A 20,233-nucleotide genomic window follows, 5' to 3' on the forward strand; every position below is an offset into this window, starting at 1 on the left:
GCCCATTTACACCACAACTAGGCTAAGTTGTAACATACGTATAACTGGTGCAACCGGCCCCTGATGTTTATATAGCTATTTATTTTATTTTAATTTATTCTTTATTTAAATGTCAGCCATTGACTGATACTAAACGGTACTGATGTTTATTCAGCTATTTATTTTATTTTAATTTATTCTTTATTTTAATGGTCAGCATTTGACTGATACTAAACATACAGTACTGATGTTTATTTAGCTATTTATTGTATTTTTATTCTTTATTTTAATGGTCAGCATTTGACTGAAACTATACAGTACTGATGTTTATTTAGCTATTTATTGTATTTTTATTCTTTATTTTAATGGTCAGCAATTGACTTATACTAAACATACAGTACTGATGTTAATTAAGCTATTTATTTTATTTTTATTTATTCTTTATTTTAATGGTGGGCAATTGACTTATACTAAACATACAGTACTGATTTTTATTTAGCTATTTATTGTATTTTTATTTATTCTTTATTTTAATGGTGGGCAATTGACTGATACTAAACATACAATACTGATTTTTATTTTATTTTATTTATTCTTTATTTAAATGGTCAGCAATTGACTGATACTAAACAATACTGATGTTTATTTAGCTATTTATTGTATTTTTATTTATTCTTTATTTTAATGGTCAGCAATTGACTGATACTAAACAGTACTGATGTTTATTTAGCTATTTATTTTATTTGTATTTATTCTTTATTTTAATGGTGGGCAATTGACTTATACTAAACATACAGTACTGATGTTTATTAAGCTATTTATTGCATTTTTATTTATTCTTTATTTTCTCAGTGTTCATTTCTAGAATTTGTTGACAATGTATAATAATAATGTCAAATGTTCTTTGATAAAAATATTTGTTTAAGAAAGCAGCCTTCCGAGTACCTTTGCATAGTCATATCGGTGCAAAATCTGTGAAAAATCCACATAGAAAAGTTCTGTTTTCATTCCTGCTCAAAAATTAGCTATATCGGTCACCATATCGGTAATCGGAGAATTTTCCCTCTCTAAAATCGGTATCGGCCTCAAAATCCCATATCGGTCAGGCTCTAGTTTACATACAGTATATAGTTCTGCGTTGATGTATCTGCATTGTTCTGCGAGTACACAGCCAATTGTATTGAGAGAAAATGCCTTAATTTCTGAAATAAATGTACTTCACTGCTATAAAGGCAACGTAATATGTGGATTTAAAAGTATTTATTAAATTATTGTCAAATTAAAAAATGAGTTAATGTATGTAGTATTTAGGTACATATTATTATTATACCTACATGGACTACATGTTGCCTGCCTTGCAAAAAGACAATAAATCATGCATAGACTGTTTGCTTGCTTTTGAGTCGCTTTAATAATTCTAAATAAATAAATATTGTGGCATGTTTTGATGCTCCATGCTGAAAAAATGTTTCAAATAAAAAAAATTACTGCTTGGTTGACCAACACACAATGGGTGTCGTTTTAAAGCTTAGAATCTATACAATGCATTTAGGCAAAATAACTAACTCTTAACAGGTGCTTTTTTTAATCTGCTGACAAATGATAAGTGTTCCGGTTTCATAACCAACCCGATCTCATGAAAATTCTTACAGAATTTACGAGTTGGCTATTTCGTATGGTCTTGCACGATATTGTTCGCATAAGCTCATACGACTGCATCACGTGCAAATTCCCAGATGTGTAATGCGGAAGTGCAAGTTTCGCGCACGAGGTGTTAAGGACATGCTTATTAATATTATGCCCTTACCCAAACCCCTTATCTAAACTTAACCAATCAGTAGAGTGTGTAAACATGATAGGTAGCTGTTGTGTGTGACAGAAGTAAGCAAATTGTAGCATATTAGATGGAAACGATGTCCAGCGACATCATTGGCTGTAGTGAAAGTCGTAGGGATTCAAACGAGTGCAGTCGCACGATATCATACGAATTAGCCAAATTTAGGAAAGTCGTACGAATCCTGATGATTTCGCCATGAGTGTGTTGTCATAACTTATGAAATATGATTATTTACTGAACACTACTGTCAAATATATAGTCAAACATAGTACAGATCGGAAAGGCCTCGATTAGAGTACATAGAAGTTTAGAAGTCTTGTTTCACTCACATACCATATATCTATCAAGTAAAAGACCATAGAAAAAAAGCACAGAGTTTATGCGCTGTAAACAGATGTTTCCTTTGTCATGCTTTCGCTTGTAACTTCATGAAATAAACAGAATATAAAAACAACAGATGCTCACAAAAAATGAAACGCCCAAATGCAATGTGACATGATCACAGATCAGTGGATACAATGCATAGATTTTTAAATAATCTTGGAGAAAATGCTACGTTTCCTTAAATATATTTTTTGTCATGCTGGAGGATGGTAACAAAGTGTACCAATCACAGTTGTCGTGGTCGACGCACGCGTTCTTACATTTTTGAAGAGGTGCATGTTGGGGTTACGCATTGCCTATGGCGTAGGTTCAACACAGAAGTATAAATCGGCCTTTAGAACGGGTGACCCTGTTTTCAACACCAGCAGAACAGACCAACATTCCCCAGTGTCAAGGCAAGATCACTGCCAGGGCACAATGACCACCCCATGTGGACGGGTCTGGTTTACTTTTGCTACTACAACAGATTCTTTTATACTGAGACTTCATATCCAACAGTACATAGTTGGCAACACTTAATACATAACACTTTTCCCAGTATTACGGTCTTGGAAAATCAAAACATTAATCCAGAAGATGGTTTTGGAGGCATTAAACAATAATGCAACAGTAGAGTTACCAACTTCGGCCTGCATTATGCACATGAATAAATCCTGGGGTATGAAAGTGTACCATCCATTTTTTGACAAGTACTCCTCCTTAATTAGGTAAGTGACAGTAAAAATTCTTTAGAAATTATTCTGATCAAAACACGCAAGTCCTTGTTAATGTGCTCTCAATTAGGGCTGCAACTAATGATTATTTTGATAATTGATTAATCTAACTATTATTAGAATGATTATTCGACTATTCGCCGATTATTGCAATGATTAATCATTAGCTCTTAACCGATTATTCAGCTTGTGCCCAACTTAAAACGTTGTATTAAACGTGCTTACTAACAACAAAGAGGACAAAATCATTTTTTTAAAATACCTCTAAATGAAATTCACTGAATTAAAGGAAAAAAATACTTAAGTTTAATTCAGTAAAGAAATTCACTGCAAAAAATCATATTGTTATCAAGTGTTTTTATCTTGTTTTCCACTTAAAATTGCCTAAAGATCCTTAAAATAAGATACATTTACTTGAGAAGCAGCATATAAGATATTCAGACTTGCTTTAAGAGAATGCATCTTAAATATAAGTATATTTTGTTTATAAGTGTATTTTCACTTGGTTATACTTCTGCAAGTGCATTAAAGACAAAATATACATATATTCAAGATATATTCTCTAAAAGCAAGTCTAAATATCTTATATGCTGCTTCTCAGGTGAATGCATCTTTTTTAAAGGATTTTTAGATATTTCAAAATATTTGTATTTTTAATATTATATTCAACATTCTCAGATAGCAATTTGTTCTTCTGCAGTATAGCTGCTAAAGAAAATTTACGTTGTTTTAAAGGAGTTTTAGATATTTATATTGGAAAACAAGACCACATTTGCCAAAATAAAAAACAAATCAAAAAAATGTTTTGTTGCAGTGTATAATGGGGCTTAGACTTCCTCTCTCACATTTCTATTCACTTCAATCCATCTTTAACTCACAAAAAAACAAACTCTCTCTTCTTAATAAAGCTGCGTATTACCAATTTTCTTCACGATAAGAAATGCAGTGACATATAGATCAGGACATTCGCACAACTCATAGAACAGGAGCTGACCGCACAGAGAAATGCCAGTTTCAGAGTTTGTAGTTATTTACATGATCTGCTTCCGTATTATTTGAACTTTAATAAAGCATTAAATATAACTGCATATAACTGCATTTAAGATGTAATGCAGGGGTGTTTATTTAAAGATGCTTGACATGCAAGTTTTGCTTCAGCGGAGCGGCGGCTCCAGTTCCACAACGAGAGTGCTTCTGTATTTACTTTTTTGGTATTTTTGCATTTTAATTCCCTCATACTTTGCGATCTACATCATCTGAAACTGTTTGGAAAGTTTAGAGTGCATCTGGACTGTGAGCTGTGTAATTCTTCCTCTCCTCAGTCAGGCACGAACTGCAGTGCTGCTCTCACGCATCATCATTAGAGTTTAAAGTGATCTCATGTTACATTAAATGAGCTCAAACGACTATTCAACAATGAAAATTGTTGTTGACAATTTTTTTATTGTCAACATCTACTAATTGTTTCAGTCCTACTCTCAATGCAACTTGCCCCTCTAATAGACAAGTGTACACTCTCAGCACTCACAGAAGGGCTGCGTAATTGTATGGCTACAAGGTCATTTCTTTGAAGCTAATAAAATAAAGGCCCCTGTAAAATCTGTTCTATTCACATTTTAAGCATCACAAGTATGCCAGGTTGTTATACATTTGCACATGCTGTCAAAAGCAATATTGGACAAACCTGATTAGTCAGATGGGCATGAATATGGCTGCACGATAATGGTGAAAATGATAATCATGATTATTTTGCTCAAAATTTTAATCACAATTATTCTGTTATTTGAAAACTTTTTTTTAATTACGAGGCTGCACAATTTGAACAAAAATATAAATAAATAAATACTGTTGCCACTGCTTAGATCTTGATTCTATAAGAACAAAAAACAAAAAATTACATTAAACAGTAGCTCTCATTCTAAACATGTTGTTAGAACTGCTAAATGATTCCTGTTGACAAAAAATTAAGGCATGTTTTGCCCATTCTTTACTGCTAATTGAAACGGTTACTCTGGTGTTTACACTTGCATCCTCTTTTAAGATCCATTGTAATTATTTTTATTATTAACATTATTATTATATCCCCATCCCCTACAGTAATATATAGGCTAATAGTAATATATTTCTGTAATAATTGAGGGTGCAGAATTGCTATACAGTCTCAAGTGTCTATTTTGAAGGAAGCCTAATTATTTTATCAAGCCTTTTATTTTGAATGAAGACAATGTTGTTTCTGTGTGTTACCAGCAGAGGTGACAGTGGCATTTTGTGCTCCTTCCATACATGGAGAAATGCTCTTGTCTCTTCCTCACTCCACACAACCCTGGTGCCATGGGGTTACATTAGATTTGTTACACACTTGTTATGGCCAAATATATATGGAATTAGGCAAATTTGCAACTGAGGTAAATGCATAGAGCTTTAAAATAACCCGGTCAGCACACGTTAGCGACATGCCCAAACCGACCACAGCTGTTGTGTACATTATCAAAGCGCGAGATGGAATTAATTTAATGTGCATCAAGCACGGAACGCTGTATCATTATCCTTGTGCGCCACACATATGAGACTCGTAAGTATCTGCGGTGTGGTTATGTATTTCAGCGTGTGCTCGAAAGAGAAACAGTGATTGGTCAGTAGCGAACTTCTGACTGGTCAGGTGAGGTGAAAACGGACTAGGAAAGAGCTTGTGATTTGGTCTATCATCCGTAGACACAGCCTATAATGAAAATGAACAACAATTTGCAACTTTACCTGGCTGACACCTTCTGTTTGCTAGCTCACTAATATCGGAGATGATTATGCTTGATTAAAATATGATTAATTGTGCAGCCCTAGGCATGACGTTGTTGGGGTGACATTGAAAGAGACTTGTCTGTGAATGCCCTGATAGACACCAACTCCATTATCAATTGAAATACTGGCTGAACTTGTTGAAACAATGCAGAAGTCTGAACAATGGGGGAAAAACAAACCATAAAATACAGGACAAAAAGTCACTGGAAAGTCATACGTACAGTATGTCAAATTTTCAGGATCCCTTACAAACATTTGCCATATAAATTCTGCCAAAATACCATTTTTATTACAACAAACTGTGGTAACATTAAACATTGGCATAAAAAATAATATTAAAAGTAATAAAATAGACATGAATAGGAAATATTCTGCAAGCCTCTTATAGCTTTTGAATGATCCTATATGAATTTATTCTGACATTACAGTTCTAATAATAAGCTTTTTTGCCAAAATCAGGTTAACAAAATAAATTTTTTGAAAGGGCATTAATGTGTTTGTAAATAACTGCACATTCTCCAGTTCCATGTTACATTATGAAGTGAAGGTGAAAAAAAATATTTTTCATGCGGTGTACTTTTATAGGGATCATATGGGCGTTTCATTTATTTACCGGGTGTTATTTATAATTCATGTGCACACATAATATTTTTAGATAAGGAAGACATGTTGGGTGATGAACACACCTTAACCCAACTTAACCTAAAACTAATAGATGCCATGCTTTAGTGTTTATGTTACTGTGTATTTACAAAAGTAATTACTAAGTAATAACAATGACCTACCAAAACGTACAGTGTAATTACTTTGAGCTGATTGCACTTACATAGTTATTGTTATAACAGTGACAATTAATAATATTAACATATAATAATGTTTAACACATAAAATACATTTTATGCATTTTTTTATTTATTTTTTTTTTTAAACAATTACCCTTTTGGACATTAGTCAAGTCATTTTTATTTATATAGCTCTTTTCACAACACACATCATTTCAATGCAGCTTTGCAGAAAACTATGCTGTAAAAGAACCACTACATTAAATGGACAGTTCACCCAAAAATGAATATTCTCCCATCATTTACTCACTCTCATGCCATCCCAGATGTGTATGACTTTCATTCTTCTGCACAACACAAATGAAGAGTTTTAGAACAATATCTCTGCTCTGTAGGTTCTTACATTGCAAGTGAATGGGTACCAAAATTCTGGAGCTCAAAAAGCATATAAAGGCAGCATAAAAGTAATCCATACGACTCCAGTGTTTAAATCTATATTTTCAGAAGCAGAGGTGATAGGGGTGGGTGAGAAACAGATACATTTCTAAGTGTTTTTTTTACTATAAATCCTCCTCCATGCCCAGTACGTGGCGATATTCATGAAAAATGCAAATCGGCAAAAACAAAAGAAAAAGAATGTGAAAGTGAATGAGGAATTAAATATTGACCTGTTTCTCACTCACACCCTTCATATGGCTTCTGAAGACATTGATTTAAACACTGCAGTCGTATGGACTACTTTTATGCTGCCTTTATGTGCTTTTTAGGCCTTGAAAGATCTGGCCACCATTCGCTTAAATTGTGAGGACCAACAGAGCTGAGAAATTCTTCAAAAAATCTTTATTCGTGTTCAGCAGAAGAAAGAAAGTCAAACACATCTGGGATGGCACGAGGGCGAGTAAATGATGAGAGAATTTTCATTTTTGGGTGAACTGTCCCTTTAATTATTTTCACTTGTGTGGGGACATAAGTATTAAAGGCTGCTCACTAGGTTATCTAGACAACATTTAAGCATCACCCAAAAGCATTTCCAAAATGTTGCACGCAACTTTGCTAACCAAAAACAGGTTACTAATATGTAGGCAGCTCAGGTCGAGACAGAGCCCAGTCAACATAAGCAAGGCGCTTTTATTGCGCGCTTCATATTTGCTTAGAGATCTATCTAAAACACCTATATATATATATATATATATATATATATATATATATATATATATATATATATATATAATGAAACCAAAAGACACTCCGTCCAGCACCAACTTCATCCTGAAGAGATACAGCTTAAACCCCAAATAATTCACTCTGAAACCGAAACATCTCTTATTGCTGTCAGTGGATATGTAGATTTTACCTTTTTCTTCAAGTTAAATTTAAAACCTTTAAAAGAAACATACACACGCTCAAATTAAATAACTACATGAAACGTGCACTACAACCCGTTTAAATAAAAACGAGAATTACCGGTGTCACTTTAGTCGCCGCTCGCATCGTAATTAAACAGACCCAGGCGGTGCAATAAATGTCAAAATCTCCCGCTAAACGGCGTCTGCAAGATGTCAACTAATTCTGTAGTAAAAAGACAGTTTTCAGTCTAGCTCGCCACAGGTTGTTGTGCTAGAGCCGCGATCAAATGGCCAGGTTATATTGGATTTAATTCCCATCCTCAGTCGCAATCCCAGTGAAAGCGCACGGATGCTTTGTAAAATAAATGAGCAAATTCAGAAATTCGTGCAGCCTTTCAATGCCATTTATTCTACCGACATGCTCCATGTTAAAATATGACCTGAAGAAGCGCGAGTTTACTGTCAGACAAACGCGCATCATCGGTATCGTGCATAGGTTATAAATATAGTAACATTAAAGTTTAAAGGGCAAACCTACAAATATATAGCTTCTGCAATGACTCAATCGTGCAAGGCATGAGAAAAATGTGCGGGATTTAAATCGGTCGAAAACATTTGGCAGCGCAACATCGTACACTCCCCTTGTCTCACTAGGGTAGAAATGTGGGTCACCGGGCCTTCGGATTCTTCCCAGGCAAGCATTAAAAACACACACCACCGTATTTCATCGCTAGTACGCTGCTATCAAATCCGAGACAAATATGACAATAGAGTTGCGCTGCTCTGTCTCTAAATAATGCCAGCTTGTAAGCATGCTCGTGTCCTTACCTCGTTTATTTGCCGTCCTGAAGGGAGATTTTCTTGCTCCTTGTTTTGCTTGAGACGGCAGTGTAGGATTGAACTCGAGTTCGACAAACAGCAGGGCCTACCCCAGGCTTCCCACGCGCATGCGCAGTACGCCGGAGCAGAATCCAACACAAACTGGCAAGACAACATGAAACTGAATGCTAGCAAACATCCACTAGTAAAGTGAAGGGTACCTGGACACTTCATTTGATTTCCTTTGAACGTCAAATTTAAAATGTGATCAAATTAATATAATAACAACCATTGGAAGAATTCACTGTAAGCTATAGACGAATCACATAAAATGCATGAAATTCATCACTCAGCAGAATTTATTTCCGATATTGACCTTATAAATGATTTTGTTGGCTTTTTTTCTGGAAATACAGTCACAGACAGTGATTTTAGCTCTTTTATTTTAAGTTATCCCATTCCACTGCTTCCGTAAAGCTGTTTTAAAATGTTAATAACTTCAAACACTCAATACCTTGCTATCTTTTAATGGATGCGTTTTGGTGTGAATGTTATGGTTATACAAACGTTCCTAATCTTTGGCCTGCACGTGTCCCTCTTTCTTTTGGCGGAATGCCAATTAGGTCAAATACGCAGGACAACCAACCTTGAATATGAGAGCGCGCGAAAAATATAGCGTGTGTGTGACGTGTTTAATGACAGCTCTTTTGTCCAATAAAAAGATGGTGCGCGTGCGCGAAATGGTGCGGAGGCAAATGTTGACGTTTTTAATGCTTTTATTTTAACAGTACTGGGGATGTACAGCACAGAGCCAGCCTAATACAACAAAGTAACCAAACTGATAAGAATAAGAGACTTAAATAAATGTGCAATATAAAAATGGATACACTTAAATTGTAAAAACACAAATAAAACACCTGCAGAAATCACACTCAAGCAGTTACCTTTCTAATGAGTCCATCGTTCTTTTCAATTTAAGAGGTGATTTATCGGTTTGCTGTTAGATGCAGAGCATAAGGAGTCATAAAATAATTTTAAATCAATATAAAAATGTTCAAAGTTGGGTTTTGAAGCAACAACGTTGCGTTTATGTCAATGCAAGGCAAATTATGTAAACAGTTGAATGGCTATTACATACTGTGGCAGAAAGAAAGCTTGTTTTAAACTGGACATGCGCACGAGCCAAGAGCCAAGGGTCATATACAGTTTTCTTTTTTTAAAGGTTAATAAATGATTTACATTTAGTCCAGAGTACACTAATTATCTTAGTGAAAAAATGTAAATGCTAGTGTGGCAAACAAATCAGTGGGAAAGCGTTCATGCAGGTATCAATGAGTTATGACGTGGTTGACATTGACTTTACATTTTTAAAAACGAATCTTGCATAACTTGTGAAAATGTTGCAATGATGTATTTTGCAGGGTCTCTTGTAATCCTGTACTGTAGTTCACTGATATAACTGTTAACTTTTAAGAAATTTAGTGAAAATGAACTGAATATGTTATAGATAAACCTCCGAGGCACAGATGAAACTGTATTATAATGTAGCCTATCGTCGTATGGTTTATTTATTTATTTATTAATTAATTTGCTCATGTTTTTGCAACCTACTGTTTCCCATTGATGGAGAGCTCGTGACACCCAGTGGTACAAAGCTTAAACAACCCTGCCACTTGATGTGGTTAAGAGTTAACCACACGGTGGCGCTACGATCACATAAAATTCAAGCTTTTTTGATTCCTCAGTGAAGTTGTCTTGATTTAGAAAATTACGCATAAAACACCAAAATAAATAAACGTGATCCACCCAGTGTTTCTGTATTGAGAAGTACGGATTCTGTAAGGATTCTACCGAGAAGTCTTGAGACATCTACATTTTGATTGCATTTAAAATGAATAGCCAATATATTTATTGAAATGTAAAGGGTCCCTGTGTAAGAATAACTGACAGCACGCCTTTCTGTTTAGTCCTATAAATTAGTTGGTCTTCATTTAGCATCTTTCTTCAAAACAGAGTATATTAATTGTGTATCTATTAAAAATGACTTGCTCAAGGAAGCAAACGTGACAGAACAGGAATGTGATGTCACTGCTCAGTTCCTTGCTCATTGGTCACCCCAACTTCCTATTGAACCCAGTTGGTAGCCCAGGTTAATTGTCAGACTATCACAAAATATAGTTGTAAATGGAACTACTTTGACTTGCATATGCTTTCCACTCATTTCCTTGGATTGATTGGGTTTGGTGTATTTTCACAACACCAAAGCTTCAATTTTCACACCAACCCTCCTACAACACACCCACTAACAAGGATTGATGCATTTTGAGTTTATCCCCCTATGTCTGTCTGTCTAGAACAAGTAAAATGGCACAAGCAACACATCTACCCACTCACATTTTCTGTGTCTCAAATTTAAGAGTCCAAGCGGAAATGCACTAATGAAGCAGTGACATGCTTGCTCAATGCATACAGCGCATTAAAAAAATACATTACAGTATGTGCATTTATGAGAACAACAGACCAAGAGCAGCATTTTGCTAAACTAATAAAGTACTGAAAAGCGACATAAAACATGCTATCATTTAGAGGTACCAATCAAATTAAACTGAATAAAAGGCTGATTAATGCTTTTGACTCATTGTTGTGGATACTATGATAACACAAACACACACACTCACACAGAGGAGAGAGTGAGTCCCACTTGTGCTTTCAAGAAAAAAATAAATTGAGAAAAAGTATTTTATTTAATTCTATTTTCTTTGGTTGTTTTTTAATAATGTAGATATACAGTACAGTGCTGTACAGTAAAAGTAATTTGGTCAAAATCACACTGCCACAATGAGGAAACATTTTATAATGCTTTTAATTCTAAATGCACAGCACAGTTGCACAAACAGGACATTTTGTCTAATAAAATACTTATTTGGGTTTTGTCTGTACATTTAACATCACAATTCAATGGGGGAAGTTCTCTGGAATGAGTGGGACATGGTGTTTCAGGCCGTCTGACTCTGGATCAGCACATCTGAGGGACAGGGTCTGTTGGTACTGAAAGTGTTAATGAAAAAGAGACTCTAAACTCTGTTTAAATTATTTATTTTTTTCTTTTTGATGTCACAACAGAAAATCAAATATGTTCAAGAAAACAAATGAATGCTCTAACGCCATTAAACACCCTGTTGAGTTTAAAAGGACAATTTACAAAAATAGTAAATTCTCTCATCATTTACTCACTCTCATGCCATTCCAGATGTGTATGACTTTCTTTCTTCTGCTGAGCACAAACAAAGATTTTTAGAAGAATATCTCAGCTCTTTTGGTCCATTCAATGCAAGTGAATGGTGGCCAAAACTTTGAAGCTTTAAAAAGATCATAAAGGCAGGATAAAAGTAATCAATAAGGTTTAATCCATGTCTTCTGAAACAGATCAATATTAAAGTCCTTTTTTACTATAAATTCTCCTCCCTGCCCAGTTGGTGGTGATATGCACAAAAAATGCGAATTGCCAAAAACAAAGGAAGTAGAATGTGAAAGTGGAGATTGATAGTAAAAAAATGACTTAAACATTGATCTGTTTCTCACTCACACCTATCATATCACTTCTGAAAACATGGATTTAACCACTGCAGGTTTATGGATTACTTTTTTGCTGCATTTATATGCTTTTTGGACCTTCATAGTTCTGGCCACCATTCACTTGCATTAAATGGCCTACAAAGCTGAGATATTCTTAAAAAAATTGTCATTTGTGTTCTGCAGAAGAAAGAATTTGGGATTGGCATGAGGATGAGTAAATGAGAGAGAATTTTCAGTTTTGGGTGAACTATCCCTTTTAGCATATACGTTCACCCAAAATGGAAAATTCTGACCCTGATGTTGTTCCAAACCTGTTTGACTGTCTTTCTTCTGTAGAACACAGATGGTGATGTTAGGCAGACTGACAGGCTCAGTCACCATTCACTGTCACTGCATCTTTTCTCTGTACATTGAGAATAAATGGTGACTGATTCTTTTTGCCCAGCATCTCCTTTTTGTGTTCCACAGAAGAAATAAAGTCAACTTGAGGGTGAGTAAATTATGACAAAATTCCCATTTTGCAGTGAACTATCCCTTAAACTACCAAAAAATAATCTGTATTTCTGCCATCCAGCCAGATAGCACAGAAAAAGGAAATAAATTAATGTAACTTCAGACCCAATGCACACAGAAAACACGTGAGTATGGAAAAAGACAGTTTTACAGATTTTTCTAATGTGCAAGAAATAATATACCTGAGCTTTAAATTCTTTATTGTTTTACACATATTCAGCAGATCTTCTTCCATTTCGTGGCTGCAAGGAAAAACAGGAAAATTGTGCTTTAGCACAAAAAGTCACCATTTACAGAGCTGTGTTTCCCCAAGCAATAAGATGAAATAGTGTGTTTAAAATATGATAGGACAACCTGCATGAAGTAAACAACTGAGTGGTCCAAACACTGTTATCGTAATACTTGGAAAAGCAACGGAAGAAGCATAATTCATTTTCTTTGTTGTGTTAAACAATTGTCAAATATGTTACACCCTACCCGATAAAGGAAGTACCCTCTGCTCTGGATCCGACCTGTCCCCTGAAGGTCCTCCTGTGAACAAAAGGAATAGTTATGGATAATGTATGTTTCAAAAATCATACCAAATGAGCCAAAATACAACTTTCTGAGGTTGCTACTGAACAGACATACAGAACATTTACTAGGCTAACTCAGTTACCTGAGACCTAGTTATTCAGTCCAAAAAACATATTGACAAAACTAACGTTTGAAGGGATGTTTGTTTTCCAGTTTCATATGAATCAAGCGTTTTATGACGGCAGTGTTGTTAGGGGTTAAAATAGCTTTATTCTAGCCAACAAAAATCCATCAGGACCATTTCCTGTGTCAGAATGAGGTCAGAGTGAGACACCATTTACTCTTGATCAGTTTTGTGTTTTACCCTTATAGCATAATAACACTTTCAGTGCACAATTACCTCAAATGGACAGGTGCAGTTAATGAAACTAATGTTGAGCCATTTCACATCCTGTACAGTGAATTAGGTGGACCTAAACACATGTACAGTATGCACTTGTTAGCCTTGTGTGTAAAGTATGTGTACAAGAATGGGTCACATATTGTACATATATATATATATATATATATATATATATATATATACACACACACACACATACACTAAAGCTCAACCGATACTGTGTTTTGCCGATACGAAAACTAAGGTGGTGGAAAAAGCAGATAACCAATTTATCCACTGATAGTTTTTAAAATTTCTAGAATGTTAAAAAATTACTTATTTTATCTTATATTTGTACAACCCCAATTCCGAAAAAGTTGGGACAGGATGAAAAATGCTAATAAAAACAAAAAAGAGTGATTTGTAAATTATATTCAGCCTTTGTCATATTGAAAGCACTACAACTGCACATAATATGATGTTTTACCTTGTGAATTTCATTGTTTTTTGAAAATGTACAGTAATTTCAAATCAGATGACTTCAACACGCTCCAAAAAAGTGGCAGGGGCAATTTAAGAATAATAACAATTTGACGAGTTAAAATAACAAGGCAATGTCAAACAGGAGATGTTAAACCGGTGAGGCAATCGTGTTATATGATAAAAGGAGCCTTCAAAAACAGCCTAGTCCTTCAAGAGCAAGGATCATTCGAGATTTGTCAATTTGCCAACAGATGCTTCAGAAAATAATCCAGCACTTTGAGAACAACGTTCCCCAAAGACAAATTGGAAGGATTTTGGGCATTTCACCCTCTACAGTGCACAATATAGTTAAAAGATTCAAGAAATCTGGTCAAATCTCGGTGCGTAAAGGCAAGACGAAAACCACTTTTGAATACGCGTGATCTCTGATCCCTCAAACGTCACTTAAAAAACATAATTCATCTGTAATGGATATCATGAACATGGGCTTGCGATAACTTTAGTAAACCTTTGTTAGTCAACATCACTCACTGCTGCATCCACAGATGCAAGTTAGGACTTTACTATGCAAAGCAGAAGCCCTACATCAACACTGTCCAGAAGCACTGCCGACTTCTCTGGGCTCGGTCTCGTCTTAGATGGAAAGTAGAACAGTGGAACTGTGTTTTTTTGTCCGAAGAGTCCACATTTAAAAAAGTTTTTGAAAAACAAAACCAACGTGTTATCGGGCCAAAGAGGAAAAGGCCAGTGTCTGTATGCAAGGCAGTAACCATGTCTTGAACATTGGGGTGGGACCAAATCATTTTGGGGGTGGGGGGTCACGGGTGTTGAGGTCACAAATATAATGGTCCTCTTTGGTCCTTTAATATAGTAAAGGAGCTGACTGCAATACTTTTATTGCAGTCAGATACATGTATTTTTAATGTTCACACAGTACAAGACAAACACTGTTTCTGCATTGCTTGCAGTTTGCCTGTTTCAGTCATCTTTTCTTTCTTTTCTTTTTTTGTGCTGTCTCAAAGAAAAGATTAATATAATTTGAATTTTTTTTCAACATTGATGTATCTGTAAAATGACATGACTGTGTCAGCAGGCTAGCAAAAACAAAATACACAAAATTATTTACTGCCCTCAAGTTGTCCCTCATTGTTTTTTCCTCCCAGTAGGAAAACACAATCTTTTCTTCAAGAATCCTAACGCTGCTCTCTTCCATACTAAAACAGTTCATATTGACCACTGCTGTCAAGGTGCAAAGAGGGAAAAAAAATAATTATAAAAATACAATAAAAGTAGTCCATTAAACACATAGCTGTTGTATGGCCCTATAAAGCTTGGAATATAATGAACGAGTCATATGGACTACTGTTATGATGTCTTTATACTGAACCTTTAATAACGATTTATAGTATTTGTCCTTTATGAAGGTTGACAGCTCCTGCTCACTATAAACTGTGATTCTATGGAATAGAACTGCTTAAAATATCTATTTTTATGTTCCAATAAAAAACCCAGCATATGGGTTTTGAACAACATAAGTGTGAGTAAATGAGTGAGTAAAAGTACATTTTCCATTTTTAGGTGAACTACTTTAACTGGTGGCTCATTTTTTGAGCACAAACCTGACAACACATATTCAGCAACACCTGACAACAAGACTCTTAGGAGATGATGTTCAAAATTCAGAATTATTTAAAGACATAAAGAAATTATTTAGAAAATCTTAAATTGATTTTAAATTAATTCCTAATAATATTTGCATTAAGAATATATGACACTGTCCTCGCCAAAACCTAAAAACTCAATAGAAGTCAGGAGTCCCAGGTCTTACCTTCTAGTTCTGATCTGGGTGATAATGCTTTACTTTGTGTTTTTTTAATAGATAATTTTCTTAGACAATCTCAAGATTACCACATTCATTCAATTCCTTTACAATATACACACATTCGCTCTTTGTCTCAAGCCTGATTCGCTGAAAACTGCTCTGTTAATGTTTTCACATTCACAATTATGAATGACGTACAAATCACGTAATGTAATGACATATTTTAAATTCAAAACGGCGGATTTCGACAAATGGTGAATAGTTTGCACCCTTGGAAATTAATGTCGGTCGGTACAACATTTCAATCATAAAACAGTGGTCAAATATTGCATGTTTAGTAAGATACTTACATCTCACATGACACTAACACTCTTAACCTGAACTGCTTGCTGATGCGCTGCGCTGGAATAATCCACGAGGTTCCTGCTTATCGTCTTAAACTTGCCCCGCCTTCATCGATTTGATCTCATATGACATTGACGAGCAGTGTTAGACAACTGAGCGTGGTAAAAATAAACTTTTTAAAACCAGTATGTTATTCCTGCAACAACTTAATGACATTTAGACAGCTGTGCATAATGGACTACAGCAGAATAGCAACAAGAATATAAATTATTGGGGGGGGGGGGGGGCGGTTATTATAACCTCAAAGTATATTGTGGTTATGGCCCTGCTGTATGGGCCAGGGGTGTGTCAGTGCCCATGGCATGGGTAACTCGCACATCTGTGAGAACACCATAAATGCAGACAGAAATGTACAAATTTTGGAGCAACATATACTGCCATCCAGCACCATCTTTTTCAGGGACAACCCTGCATTTTCCAGCAGGACAACTTAAAACCCACTGCCCGGATTTCAAGTGCATGACTGTGTAAGCATAGAGTGTGGATGATAGATTGGCCTGCCTGCAGTCCTGACCGGTCTCCAATTGAGAATGTGGCGTATTATGAAGCACACCATATGGCAACGAAGACCCCGTACAATTGTGCAGCTAAAGACCTGCATAATGGATGACTGAGGGAAAAATCCACTTTCTAAACTTAACAAACTTGTGTCTTCAGTGCCCAAATGCTAATAAGTGTTATTAGAAGACATGGTGATGTTTCACAGTGGTAAACACTCGACTGTCCCAACTTTTTTTGGAGCGTGTTACAATCATCTGATTTGAAATTACTGTACATTTTCAAAAAAACAATGAAATTCACAAGGAAAAACATCATATAATGTGTAGTTGTAGTGCTTTCAGTATAGCAAAGGGTGAATATAATTTACAAAACATTCCTTTTTGTTTTTATTAGCATTTTTCATACTTTTTCCAACTTTTCGGAATTGGGGTTGTATATTTATATCACTATGGGCACAGACCTAGAGGCTATAGAGTCCAATTTTTTTTATTAGCAAAGCAGAAGCAGTTTTTTTGTGTTCAACCAAAATAATAATACCCATAAAAAAAAAAACATTTAAATAAGATTTGGTGCATAATGGGGGGACTTTTAACTATAAATAAGCCCAAAACACACAGGCCACAGAGGAAAATGGAGGAATAGCACAAAAAAAAAAAAAACAAAAAAAACTGTTTGGCAACTATTGGCAAAGATTTTTGCTGATAACTAAAAATTCCAAAAAGCAACTATATGCACCGAACAAATATATCGGTCTATCTCTAATATGTATGATATACAGTTTATAGACATACATTTAGTATGGATACATTTCCTTAACAGAGAGAATAAATTGATTCTAAACATACTTTTTAATGCCTGTACTCAGTCTGTTGGCACTCCCCCAAACTATATCTTTATGAAAAGCCTCTCATGTATTTCAGTCATTCTGTTTCTCAGGGTTTCATAGTCACAGAGCTACCGTAGTCTGAATTGTAGGTAAGCATGCAGGATACATACATTTAATTTAATTCTCCTGCTTCTTCTTCTGGAATGCTGGGGTATGAGCTCCAGAAGAGGGTGCAAGACAGTGGACTGACACATACACATATACAGAGAGAAATCATGAAGACATGAAAACCATGAACAACTGCCTCCAGAGAACAGCCAGAGGTCGCAGAGAGGACTCACACTTACACTCAATTCTGAATGCTGACTTCCATCTTTCACAGTTTCATTCTCTCTCTCTCTCATTTGTCCTCAGTATGGCCCATGTGTTCATTTTGCACATAGTGCACTGATGATCATTACATTTACAATCACATGCAGGCCATGCTATAGCACCTGACAACACATGTGGGGGAATTTTAGGTTATGATATCAACCCGATCAAATGATTGTGTGTGTGTGTGTGTGTGTGTGTGTGTGGGTGGGTGCGGGAAAACTTTTTAGGTTACAAATTGGTAATTACAAGGGCATTATGCTATGTATGTGGTTTATGAGGACATTTCTAGTGTCCCCATAATTCAAATCGCTTAAAAAACATACTAAACGATGTTTTATTGAAAATGTAAAAATGCAGAATGTTTTTTGTGAGGGTTAGGTTTAGGGGTAGGGTTAGGGGATAAAATCTATAGTTTGTACAGTATAAAAATCATTATGTCTATGGAGAGTCCTCATAATAGCCGCACCAACATGTGTGTGTTTGTGTGTGTGTGTGTGTGTGTGTGTGTGTGTGTGTGTGTGTGTGTGTGTGTAAAAGTCATTCTAGGTAGTTTGTCATTTAAAGTGTTGATGTTTATTGTTTATGTAGTATACTGGCTGTAAGTTTTAAACATCACAAACACAGTGTATAATTAAATGTCAAGTTAATGTAAAATGTAGAAATGTCTTTATGTTCCATGTTTGAAAAAGATAGCACTTTTGCAGTGTAGTGAACGTGCAAGGAATAGTATGGAAACCCATTTCTGCCACGTAAAAAAGTGCTTTGTTTAGTCATAATTATGAGACACAAATTCATAAGTTTTTTAAAGACAAAGTTATGAGATTAAAAGTCTTAATTATGAGAAAAAACATCGAAATTATGAGATGCTAAGACATAATGAGTTACTATGTCATAATTATGAGATGACTTTTTTTCTCATTTTCTCAACTTATCTCATAATTATGACATTTTATCTCATAATTTTGACTTTTTATCTCAAAATGTTGACTTTTTTATAGTTATAAATTTTTATTTGATTATTTTGACGTTTTATCTCAAAGTTTTGACTTTTTAATCTCATAATTATGCCTTGATATCTCATAATTATGACTTAGAATATCATTCAGTAATTATGACTTTTATCTAATAGTTATGACTTTTTAATCTCTTAATTATTGCTTTTTAATCTCATAATTATGACTTTCTATCTCAAAATCATTAATTGCTATCTCATGATGGCGGAAATGGGCTTCCATAGAGAGAATGGACAGTAGACCTTCGCTTGAGGAAGAAAAGACACTGAATAGTTCCTGGATCAATACAGTGGCATGTAAAGTGACAGCATGGGATACTCGATTAAAAGGTAGTTCACCCCAAAATGTTAACAGTCAACATTCACTTTCAATGTATGGAAACAAGATGCAATGAAAGTGAATGGTGACTGAGGCTAACATTCTGCATAACATCTCCATTTGTGTTCCATGGAAGACAGAAAGTTATACAGGTTCGGACCAACAAGAGGATGAGTAAATGATAAGAGAATTTTCATTTTTGGGTGAACTATCCCTTAATGTTATGAATTCTCGGATCTGTGTAAAAAATGAAATCAGTTCATAAAATTACCAGAGGAGACACAGACTGAATAAATGTCTGGGGAACATTAAGTGCAAATTAGAGGCTTTAAATGGGTTAAATAAATAATTCAGGAAGGGCAGTTGTAACTCGTCACTAGACACTGTGGATGCTGTCACCAAGGTAGATTTAAAGGACATGAGAATTTACATGATTTAACTTTCCACAAGCAAATCAACACCGTCTCCGTCTGTCTTGCTTCATCAGCTATATGTTTTGATGCAAAGGTCCAAAAAACTACAACACTACATTACTTACTCTAAATGATGGGTCTGTAGAGAGGAAGAATGAGCAAAGACTGGATATCTACAAGAAAAGACAAAAGAGAGATGGACGTTTACGTGGTAGTGATGCTGGTGAGGATTTGGGTGCAGAGCTTACATGAATTCTCCAAGACAGCTATTTATTTGAAATATGTAACATATACATTTTTCAGTTTTTATTTGATTGTTTTGTTTATCATTTTCCCCCATTCCATAAACATGTTTTGAATTGTGCTTTCAGCTTTTAGATCCCCAAGTTCATCCATGTAATTACTGATGCACACACAGTTGGCAGGTGCTGAAA

At 35.1% G+C, this 20,233-nt stretch overlaps 1 protein-coding gene and 1 long non-coding RNA gene across 6 annotated transcripts in view; both read right to left on the minus strand.

The window, feature by feature from the left end:
* The window catches only part of LOC127415739 (circadian locomoter output cycles protein kaput-like), a 91,714-nt gene extending 82,519 nt beyond the window's left edge, over nucleotides 1–9,195 (minus strand). For all 5 annotated transcript variants that reach the window (XM_051654612.1, XM_051654609.1, XM_051654607.1 and 2 more), the window contains exons 1-2: nucleotides 9,171–9,195; nucleotides 8,666–8,818 (exon numbers count right to left, since the gene is read on the minus strand). The gene's annotated coding sequence lies outside the window, so the exon portion shown is untranslated. The remainder of the gene's footprint in view (nucleotides 1–8,665; nucleotides 8,819–9,170) is intronic.
* A 2,232-nt stretch (nucleotides 9,196–11,427) lies between these two features.
* LOC127415742 (uncharacterized) lies at nucleotides 11,428–16,345 on the minus strand. The gene is made up of 4 exons (XR_007892979.1): nucleotides 16,299–16,345; nucleotides 13,223–13,276; nucleotides 12,928–12,987; nucleotides 11,428–11,704 (listed from the first exon to the last, which is right to left on the minus strand). It is a non-coding gene; the product is annotated as an uncharacterized LOC127415742 (long non-coding RNA).
* Nucleotides 16,346–20,233: the final 3,888 nt, after the last annotated feature.

The sequence above is a fragment of the Myxocyprinus asiaticus genome, chromosome 25, assembly GCF_019703515.2.
Source record: "Myxocyprinus asiaticus isolate MX2 ecotype Aquarium Trade chromosome 25, UBuf_Myxa_2, whole genome shotgun sequence".
In the NCBI taxonomy this organism is placed as follows: domain Eukaryota; kingdom Metazoa; phylum Chordata; class Actinopteri; order Cypriniformes; family Catostomidae; genus Myxocyprinus; species Myxocyprinus asiaticus.